The sequence below is a fragment of the Oryx dammah genome, unplaced genomic scaffold (assembly GCF_014754425.2).
Source record: "Oryx dammah isolate SB20612 unplaced genomic scaffold, SCBI_Odam_1.1 HiC_scaffold_26, whole genome shotgun sequence".
Classification (NCBI taxonomy): Eukaryota; Metazoa; Chordata; class Mammalia; order Artiodactyla; family Bovidae; genus Oryx; species Oryx dammah.
In genome coordinates, this window is record NW_024070210.1 from 81,895,484 (window position 1) to 81,905,514 (window position 10,031).

Below are 10,031 nucleotides of genomic sequence, written 5' to 3' on the forward strand. Positions count from 1 at the left end.
CTATGATTCTGTAATTTTCTGAGCAACAAAATGGGTACCAGGCCCCACATCGGGTGCTTTTTTATGCTCATCTGACTCTCACAAGAAACTCTCAATGCAACAATATAGTTTCCACAACTTACACTGTAGAAACAGAGCTCAATGGGACAGAAATACGTATGGACCCCTTCGAAGAGTTTAGTGAGGATAGCTATGGGACAGTGTGAGACATGTGAGCCCTGATAAGTACAAAAGGGAGTGGTACAGACTGACTCAGTGGCAAGGGGTGTGCTGCCTGTGTGGGATTCAGAGGATGAGCAAGATTTGATCAGGGAGCTGTGGGGAGAATCCTCACAGGCCATGCGTTTGGGGGCGGGGGGTGGTTGGTAACAGCAGTACAAGGATGGTGGTGCGGAGGGTGGTGCTGATGACAGCTTCGGAGGAGAGTTCTGCTGGGGAGTGGATACTAAGTGTGCAAAACCTGTCAGGATCTAAATGCCAGGATGAGAAGGAAGGACCTGATTTTTTAAGCAATGAAGAGCTTACTGGGGCTGCAGAAGTTTAGGAGTGATGGATAAATACAGTGGTTTGGGAATGCTGGTTGGGAAATGGAGCACAAGGTCAGAATAGTGAAAAGTCTGTCAGAATAGACCATGGTTTCTTAACCTCAGCACTGCTGCCTTTTCGGGCGGCACAGTCCTTTGATGGTGGTGGTGGTGGGGGTAATCCTGTGCCCATTGTAGGGTGTTTGGCCACATCCTTGGCCCACCTGATGCCAGCAGCACTTCCCACTTCCCGCCTCTAGCTGTGACAACCAAAAACATCACTAGACATTGCCAAATGTCCCTTGGGGGGCAAAGTGGCCCCCGATTGAGAGTCATTGGTCTAGAAGGCACGAGGTGAAGGCCTGAACCTCAGAATGTTGGCAGGTGTTTTCATAACCAACTGCATCAATCTATTGACATTTAGAATAGCTGACAGAAGTAAAATGATTTCCTTGCCACAGGAAATTCATCATCAGTGCCAAAGAACTTAATGGCCTAAGGAAGCTTCAGAAGTAGATCATTCTGCATCTTAGAAACCTCTAGAGGATACACCAAAACTACACACAATGTGCTCTAGACTCATTAGCAAGAAAGTGGCTGATCTCAGGATTTCTCTCTCTACCCCTCACCCTCAAGTCACATCTCACTCAACTCCACTTTGAATAAGGAATGCCCACTCTGCAGGAGAAGCAAGAGATGTGGGTTTGATCCCCGGGTTGGCAAGATTCCCTGGAGTAAGAAATGGCAACCCACTCCAGTATTCTTGCCCGGAAAATTCCACGAACCGAGGAGCATGACGGGCTACAGTCCATGGGGTCACAAAGAGTCGGACACGACTGACTGCACAATCTGTCCACAGGCAGAGAAGCTACTGATCTGTATTTTGCTAGGCTTGCATTCACCTTTTTAACATTTTTTACTTTGCCAATTGGTAGAGTGGATGGATAGAGCCTGGCCTGCAACGAAGAGCTATGATTTACTAAGATGTATCTCTGTCTAAAGAAGGAATCGGCGAAGATCAACCAAGACCACTGTAAGAACTTTGGCTTTTACTCTGAATGAAATAAGAGGCAAAGGAGTGATAATAAGCTCTTACTATAGGGGCCTTAAAACGATCACCACTGGCTGTGAGGGGGGAAAGGTGAGAGCAGGGAGGTCAGTTAGGAGACTGTGGGCCATCGCGTTAAGAGGACAGTGGCGCTGACTCGGGTGGTAGAAGTAGAGAAGGTGGGAACAGGCGGAGTCTAGATATATTCTGATGGTAAGAACAATAGTTTTTACCGACAAATTAGAGATGGCGAATAACAGAAACAGTCATAAAGGACACTCATGTTTTATGGTTTGAGAGGATGGACAGAATTGCCATCAACTGAGATGGAGGCCATTAGTGGTGCAGTTTTTGGAAGATTAGAAACGTACTATTTAACATGTGAAGTTTGAGATAAGTTTTAGACAGCGGAGTAGGGAGGTCAGGTGGGTAACAGATATATGGGTCTGGAGTTCAGGAGAGAGGTCTGGGAGATATAAGTCTGGGAACTGTCACCATATGGATGGTATTTAACTGCAGGAGACTGGACGAGATCATCAGGGGACTGTGTCTGTGTATAGAGGAAAGTAGGGATGGCTGAGCCCTGGGGCATGCTGTCATCTAGAGATCAGGAAGAAGAGGAGGAACTAGTAAGGGAAACTGATGAGTGCTGGATAAAACAGGAGGAAACCCAGAAGAGTTTGTTGTTCTGGAAGCTAATTACCATATGGCAAGCAGGGGACTGACAAATGCTGTTAATAAACCAAAATTTTCTTTTCCCGTGGCTCAGTGAAAGTTCTTTTTCATTGGAATGTAGCCCAGAGATTTCCAACCTGGACAATTCCAAGCAATTTAATGCTTAGGGGTTATTCTTTCAGTACAAAAATGGCCTAAGCCCCATTTTCAACCATTGTGGTCAGTCCTGAGACTCAATTTCTGCAAGAGTTTCCATGATGCAGTCTGGTTGACTGATGTCTCCTGTTCCTTTAGCTTTTGCCCTTTTGCCCATGATGTGACTCTCATCCTTCACTCCTCCAAATGATCTACCACAAAGAAAATCCAATGTACCCAACCTGCACGAAAGATTGAGAGTTAACGGAGGGCTATGGCACAAGACCAAAAACAACGTCAAACTCAGTGCACACGTGATTGCTTATAAAACGTGACAGCCACGCTGTCTCAGGAAACTCCTCACCGGCCACGTCCTCCAGGAGCCCCTGCCTCCTGCCATGTTTCTGGCATGTATCCCATCTCAGTTCTTTTCATCAACCTCCCTCCACTTCTTTCCTAGGCCTCATTCTTTTTCTAGGGCATCCAGTGAAAATTCAGATTTGTTTCCTCTTATTATTTGCAGTAACTGATCTCTCTTTGTATCCTCCTGGCCCACTTAGGCTAAACCCAGGGAGCTGACCTTTCTCAATCAAAGAGGCCCATCTAGGCATTTACCTCAAACGAAACAACAAACACTCTCTAGCAATAAATTAGGTGACACTCCTGAAGTCAGAGAGGCTGTATTCAGTTTTTGTTTTTAATAGCAATTTTCCCTTTTGGGTAAATAAAACAGGAAAAAAAACAACAACAAAAAAAAAACCCACTACCACTAACAAACCACACAGCAGTGTGCCACGATGGTTAAGGGCAGAGGTTCTGGAGTTAGCACATCCACATTTAAACCTCATTAAGTTCACCTAGGCAACTGTTAGGCTTTAGTCTTTTCATCTCTAAAAGGAGGATAACAGCAGTTTCTACCTTAGAGCTGTATGTGTGAGTTGCTCAGTTGTATCTGACTCTGCGACCCCATGGATTTAGCCCCCAGGCTCCTCTGCCCATGGAATTCTCCAGGCAAGAATACTGGAGTGGGTTGCCATTTCCTCCTTCAGGGGATTTTCCCAACCCAGGGATCGAACCCGGGTCTGCTGCATTGCAGGCAGATTCTTTCCTGTCTGAGCCACCAGGGAAGCCCTTTACAGCTTTATGGTTATTACTGATGTAAATATTCCATTTTAATAATGACCAAGCTTCATGGTTATCATTAAAATGGAATATTTACATCAAATCCTTGTCTTTGACACATACAAAGAGTTTAATGAATTTCAGTTATCTATTAAACTTCAAGAAGTAAACTTAAATAAGTATAAAACCCAATGTCGGTAGAGCTATACAGAATTAGATATAGGTTTTTCTGATACATTTTTAATGGTACCGCACATAGATTCTTTGAGAATGCTTTGGATATCACCATGAAGGGATTATAAATTGCTCATATGCTCTGATGTCTCAGGTCCACTTTTGTATTCCTCAAAGAGGTAGTTTGCAATGAAAAAGTTACTTGTTAAGAGTGCAGCCCTGTTATTCATAACATTGGAACTAACCAAAACACTTAACAGTGAGGAAATGGTTAAGAAAATTAAGATCTAACTTGATGTTAACTCCAGGTTACCATTAAACATGAGTAGACACTGATTAAGGGAGGAAATTTGTAAAAAGCAGAATTAAAATACTGCTTATGCATGAATTACAACTATGTAAAATGTGAAAATCTCTAAAAAAAAAAAAAAAATCAGCAGATGCATCAGAGAATTACTTTTACATGCTGAGTTCCTTCTTTTCTGTCAAGTTGCTTAAGTTTGTCAAACTGTCCCCCCTACAATATCTTGGTCTTATGCAAGCATGAAAAGCTATTTTGATTAACAAGGTATTTTTTTCGGCTGCAATACCTCGGAAGGATGATGTGTTTTCTGATAAATTGCCTCTATTCAATATATTTGTACTTAGTCAACAAATAACAACCACTGTCCATGTGCCAGGAACTACACCAAGCAGCAGATATTCAATGGCGAGTAGACATGGTCCCTGGTCTCCAGGACTACCAGTTTAGTGGCAAGAGATGTACTGCCAAAAATTATATGGGATTTGAGCACACTAAAGGGTTCATGATTCCAGGGTATTGTTAAACAAGGGAAGCAAACTAGTCTGGCACACCCGGGAAGATCTCCCTGATGATTACATAGGCGTTTTCCTGCTGAAGAGTATGGGAGAGTTGAGGGGGGAGAGAACAGAAGTAGAAAGGCTTTAAGGGGCGAAAAGAATGTCATGCTGGAGGAACAAAAAGGTCGGCAGGGTTGGGGCACAGTACATGGGCGGGCTACAGTCCACAGTGTTGCACAGTCTGCCAGGACTGAGCGACTCACACACACACACGAGGAAGAGGGGTCTAGGAAGGGGTCAGACTGGGTGGAGCTTTATTAAAGATATTGCCAGCATATGAAATGGACTAGGGAATGAACACGGGGATGTGTGAATACCAGAAGACTACTTAACTATTGTGGCAGTCCAGATGAGACAGATGATGGCTGTATGGATGAGAGCAGTGGCATTGTGAAATACATGGATTTAAAGCATATTTGAGATGCAGAATAGACACGACAAGGAGACTAGTAGGTATGAAGTGTGTGAGGGATGGACAAGTCAAGGGTGACACCTAGATTTCTGGCTAGAATTGGGTGGTGCACTGGTACCATTTCCTGAAGTAGGAAATACTGATAGAGCAGATTTGATGGAGAAAGAGGACTTGAGCTTTGGGATTTGGTGGGTTTGAGTTGCTTGTGAAATATTCAAGGGAGAATGTCTAGTTGGCTGTAAGTGGATATTCAGGTAGATGTTTGGGAGAGTTCAGGAGAGAAGGGTAGAGTAGAGATGTGCCCAAATCTATCACTGGCCTGGGAAAAAGATGGGAGAGCCTAGGAAGTAGGTACAAAATGAGAAAAGGGATTTGGGAATCAAAACCTGAGTATCTACAGCAAGTAGAAAAGAAACTGGCAATTAGGAAAGAGTGGTCAAAGAAGTACTAGAAAAACTAGATATCACATCAAGTAAAGGAAGAGTTGTTTGAAAAGCAGGGTTTAATGTTGCTAGGAGGACTAGTAAAATGAGAACCATTAGTAGTCCTACTGAGAATTTTTGTAGAGTGATGGGAACAGTCTAGAAAATGGGTTGAGAGGCGGGCAGGAGGTGAGAAACTTTTGACACTTTTAGATCTGGCTTTAAAGATGAAGAAAGTAAAAGGTCAGTATTTACAGCGGGACACGATGTCATGCTTTATTTTAAAGACAGATTTAATACATCTATACATCTAAATGCTGATGCAAAGGAGCCATTCGAGAGACTCCTGCTGGTACTGCTGTGTGTGAAGGAGCTGTCTGTGCACAGTCCCTGAGCACAGGTTGAAGGCATTAGCCACAGCTTGGGGGTCACTGCAACAAGAATGAGGAAGGCTCAAAGGTGGGGCTAGAAAGACTTGCAGATTCAGTGTCAGGAAAGCTGAAGTTCATGACCGTGCCTATTCTCTCTCTGAAGCTGGAGAGTGTGGGAGGAGGTGAGGGCTTTGCAGGTTTGAGAAATGAAGACTGAGGTAGCAGCTGTGGAGAGCTAGCTCGAGTGTGAGCTGGTGAGGAAAGCATGGCCTAGTGCAGAGAAACATGTCCTAGCCTGCACTGTGTGGGAAAGGTTTTCTTCTAAATACAGGCTGCTCTGTTTTGGTACATGGAGGAAAAAGAAGCAGGCAGTAATTCTTCTTTTTGTCTTTTAGCCCAAACTGAGGGAAGATCCAAGGTTAATTTGTACCTGAATAATGGTAACTCTTGCCTATTACTGACACTTTAGTTGGCTACCACTTCCTTTGACACTGACATGTTAGTTTTTCTTACACAAGAAAACTTCGATTGTCTAGGCTGCCGCTCTTGTTCTACTTCCCATCTTTCAGATTCATGACACCTGAAAGTACAACGCAGGGCTTTTAAATGTTTTAGATCAGTACTTCGATGTCAGCAGCTGATCCAAATATGACCTAATATATAAAACAAAGCCGGTTATTATATAGGTTCTGTCACGTAGCAGTTAATTGAGAAAGCCAGTTTCTCATTATTGGTTTCTATAATATACCTGCTGAATTTAGGAAATTCATAAAGTGACACAAAATTATATTTAAAATGTTCAAGCAAGGAGATGTGTTATCATTTTCTGGGAGAGGGAGAAAGGTACAGGCGGATACATTGTGAGGAGATGGAGACCCCGCAGTAGAAATCGTGGCCCTGTCACCTGCAACCACGTGACTGAGCTCCTGTAAGTTTCTTTTCTATGAAATCAGAATAGTAAGGAGAGCAGCCAAGGTGGCCGAGTAGAAAGCTGCTGAGCTCACCTCCTCTCACAAGCACACCCAAATCACAACTATCTGCACAACCATGGCTGAAAAAAATAATGGAAACTACCAGCAAAGGTCTTCTACAACTAAAGACATAAGGAAGGAACCATAACGAGTTGGGTAGTAGGGGTGGACTCATGACATAGTTAAACCCCATATGCCCTGGGTAGGTGACCCACAAACTGGAGAATACTACTGCAGAGGTTCTTCTACAGGAGAGTTCTGAGCCCCACGTCAGGCTCCCCAGCCTGGGAGTCTGGCACTGGAAAACAAGCCCCCTAGCATTTGGCTTTGAGGGCCAGTGGGGCTTAATTATGGAAGCCCTACAGGACTGGGGGAAAGAGACTTTAATCTTAAAGGAAGCACACAAAATCTCATGCTTACTGGGACCCAAGGCAAAAGCAAAAATCTGATAGAAGCCTAAGCCAGACCTACCTGCTGATCTTGGAGAATCTCCTGGAGAGGTGTGAGGGTGGCTGTGGCTCACCCAAGGGGTACAGAGAGTGGTGGCAGTAATACTGGGGAACATTCAACCACAAGAACACTCCTGGCAGCTGCCATATTGGCTCATTAGTGCCAAGACCTGGCCCCACCCATCAGCCTGTAGGCCCTAGTGCTGGGATGACTCAGGCCGAACAACTGGGTGGGGACACGGTCCACCCACCAGCAGACAGGCAGCTTAGAGACTGAGGAGCTCACAGCCACTGAGACATGGCCCTAGACATGGCTCAGCCCACCAGAGGGCCAAGAGCCGGCTCCACAAACTGGCCGACAGGCACCAGGAAAGCTGCACAAGCCCTAGACTGGCTCCATCCACCAGGGGTGGGGCAAGAGAATTACGAGACTGCAACACAGGCCAGACTCTACCCTGGGGCCAGGCGGGCTCTGCCCCTGCCCATGAGCAAGGCAACACAACCTTCAGGACACTCCAGACTCCACACCCAACTGTGTCAGGAACTGGCGCTTTCCTACCAATGATCTGAAAGCAGCTCTGGGAACTTTGGGCCCTGAAGCCAGACTTCAGGAACCAGTTCCGCTTGCCAGGAGTCTGGCACCAACCCCAGGATCTGGCTTCACCTGCCAGCAGGTGGGCAACAGTCCCAGAGTCTTCAGGACCCCGACTCTGCCCCAGGTCACCTTAGGATTCCATAACTGGCCACCTCAGGACCAGGCCTGTGAAACAACAGGCAGCAGAATCTGCACAAGGCAGGGCGTGGCAACCAGACAGACTAGGGGCTTGCCAAATTGAGCAGACAACCCGTATAGTCAGCCTGCCATGACAGACGGGCCCAGGCGGACCTCTCAGGAGGACACTCTAGAGCATATAGTTTGGGTTATGAGAGGGGAATGCACTACCAGGACACACAGGATGCCTCCTACAGAGGGCTACTTCTGCAAGGTCAGGAAAAGTAAGTAACCTACCACATACACAGAAACATATGATGGCTGAGTTCCTTCACTGTTCACCTGAAACTATCACGCCATCGTTCATCGGCTATACCCCAATACAAAATAAAGTTTAAACACAACACACAAATACAAACAGTAGCTTGGTCAGACAAAAAGAGGCAGCAGAAGAAAACGGTCCAGGTGAAGGAACAAGATACAAATACAGAATTAATAAGTGAAGTGGGGACAGGCACAGAAAGAGTTCAGAGTAATAATTGTAAAGATGATCAAAGAACTATGGAGGAGAAGAGACGCACAGAAAAGTTAGAAGTTTTTAACAAAGAGTCAGAAAATGTAAAAGGACAACCAAAGATGAACAATACAATAATTGAGATGAAAAATACACTACTATTGAAGGAATCAATAGTAGACGAAATGATTCAGAAGAACAGACTGCTGAGCTGGAAGACAGAGTAGTGGAAATCACTGTTGTTAAACAGAAAAATGAAAAAAAGAATGAAAAGAAGTGAGGACAGTTTGAGAGACATCAGGCACACTAATACTTGCATTATAAGGGTCCCAGGAGGAGGAGAGAGAAGCTGCCTGAGAAAATATTTGAAGAGATAATAGCAGAAAACCTCCCTAACCTAGGAAAGGAAAGAGACATCCAAGGCCAGGAAGCAGAGTCCCATAAAGGATTAATCCAAAGAGGAACATACCAAGATGCACTGTAATAAAAATGACAAAAATGAAAGATAAACAGAATACTAAAAGCATCAAGGGAAAAGCAACAAACAACATACCAGGGAACTCCCATAAGGCTAGAAGCTAATTTTTAGCAGCAATTCTGCAGGCAAGAAAGCAGTGGCATGATATATTTAAGTGCTGAGAGGGAAAACCTACAACCTTATTCAGATTTGCTGGAGAAATTAAAAGCATTACAGATAAGCAAAAGCTAAAAGAATTTAGCACCAACAAACCAGCTTTACAACACATGTTAAAAGAGTTTCTCTAGGCAAAAAAGCCTACATCTAGAAAAAGCTCACTGGTAAAGGCAAACACAGGAAAGGTAAGAAATAATCCACACACAAAAGCTAGTAGGGAGGTTGAAAGATAAAAGAAATAAAATCGTCTATATCCACAATAAGCATTTAAAGGATAAACAAAACAATTAGATGTAAAGTATGATATCAAAAACAATAATCATAAGAGGAGAAGAGTACAAATGCAGGGTATTTTAAACGTATTTGAAATTAAGAGACCAGCAACTTAAAACAATCACATATGTAACAGACTGCTACACAAAAACCTGATGGCAAGAGCAAACCAAAAATCTATACTAGATATACACACAAAGAAAAAGGAATCCAAATATAACACCAACGATCGTCACCAAGTCACAAGAGACAACAACAAAAGAAGGGGGAGGGGAAAGACCTACAAAAACAAATCCAAAACAATGAACAAGACGCCAATAAGAATATACAGACCTATAATTGTCTTAAATGTAAGCAGACAAATGCTCCAACCGAAAAACACAGACTGACCAAATGGATACAAAAACAAGACCTGTATATATGCTGCCTACAAAAGACCCACAGATCTAGAAACACATGCGGACTGACACTGAGGGGATGGAAAAGGGTATTTCACACAAATAGAAATCAAAGGAAAGCCAGAGTAGCAATACTTCTATCAGACAAAATAGACTTTAAAGTAAAAGACTGTTATGAGAGACAAAGGATACTACATATGATCAAGGGATCAATCCAAGGAGATACAACACTTGCAAATATATATGCACCCAACAAAGGAGCACCTCAATATATATGGCAAATATTAACAGAAATAAATAGTGAAATCAACAGTAATCCTGTACTTACATCAATGG